The sequence below is a fragment of the Schistocerca cancellata genome, unplaced genomic scaffold, assembly GCF_023864275.1.
Source record: "Schistocerca cancellata isolate TAMUIC-IGC-003103 unplaced genomic scaffold, iqSchCanc2.1 HiC_scaffold_235, whole genome shotgun sequence".
Taxonomy (NCBI): Eukaryota; Metazoa; Arthropoda; class Insecta; order Orthoptera; family Acrididae; genus Schistocerca; species Schistocerca cancellata.
Window position 1 is genome coordinate 41041 of NW_026046257.1, and position 1460 is coordinate 42500.

Genomic DNA, 1460 nt, shown 5'->3' on the forward strand with positions numbered 1-1460 from the left:
TTGTCTAACCACAACCCTCTGAATATAGTTCGCTACTCGCACCGCCCACCCTCTTGTGTATCGTTTCATGTTCAACACTTCGCAAGTGTTGCTTACTTTTTACATGCTCCCGCTGTACACTGTAATGTGGACGACTGCAGGATGTACATCGCCCCCCCCTCCCCCCCCCCTGCCTTCGCACGCTGGTCGTTCAGGTGCTTGCGTGTTCAATGCCCTTCGCAGCTGTTCACTGGCATTCGCATGTCGAAGCGCTCAGTCTACGTCGTGGTACGGCCTGTGTCCACTGTCCGCTGATGTCGTAAGCTTAACCCTCACATTGTACTGCACATAGGTCCGTATGTACTGAATGATACGCTGTGGCACATGTGTGACCGTACAACGACTGCGCCCAACAACAGCGAACCATACGGTCCAAATGTTGTGCACTCAGCCACGTGCCGTCTCCCCATAACAGCTACATTGCAGTGTGGTACGCCATAGAGACGTGTGGGAGTAACGGACGCCCTGGATGGCGATCAGCATGAGCCGTCTGTTGATGTAGTGGCGCGTGTATTCAAACGTAGTCGTCTCTTCTCACACAGTGTGATAGCATGGTGCACCGCGTTCCACATCTGCGACATGGTACAGATGCTGGTTGACAGTCGGTGTCGTAATGGACATCGCATACGTAGGGGGCCACCTCCCACGTGTTCTCTAGTCGTGCACATTTTGTTGCGTGTATGTGGGCAGACGTAGTGTGTCGTGGCACCTAACAGACAGGTATGCAATAATCGTTGCATTTGCAAACTGGGATGGACGTCTACGTTTGCTGGTGACGTTACGCAAATGAACAACTGGTAAACCCATTGTGGTGCGGTTGTTGTTGCTGGAGGTAAATCAGTAAGGGCAAATCTGTGTGTGAAGCGATACGCGGCGGTGGCTGGGTGGGACCGTCCCCGGCCGGTGAGGGGGGGCCGCCCGGCGTGCTGGCCGCGCGGTGCGTGGGCGCACGCGCTACAGCCGGCTGGTGGGGGCGCCCAGTGGCAGGCGCGCCGGCCGACGGACGCGGCAGGCGGCGCAGCTGCGCGCCGGGGCACCCTGCGCGCGGCGCCGGGCGGCCAAAGTGGGTCCTCGCGGGCCCGGTGCGAAGCGCGGTGGACATCTGCAGTGTGCTGGTCCGACTGAGGACTGTGTGCGTTGAGGATGCGCCGCCGCCCGGCACTCGGCGCCGCGACGCCGTCTGCTGCTCGGTCGCCCCAGCGGTTCTCGCTGGTGGTTTGTATCGCAGTTGTGCAGACGTGTTGGCACGTGCGCTGTGCTGGGAGAGTTCGCTTCGGCACCCACGTGGGGCCTTTGCCCTTCTGTGGCGCTGGCGTTGGAGCTGCCGGTCACCGTAGGTGGCGCGTGTTGTCTCCCGCCGGCAATGCCACGACAGCACGCTCCCGGGCCTCTGTCGGCAGCGGCAAGCTCAGTTGGGAGCA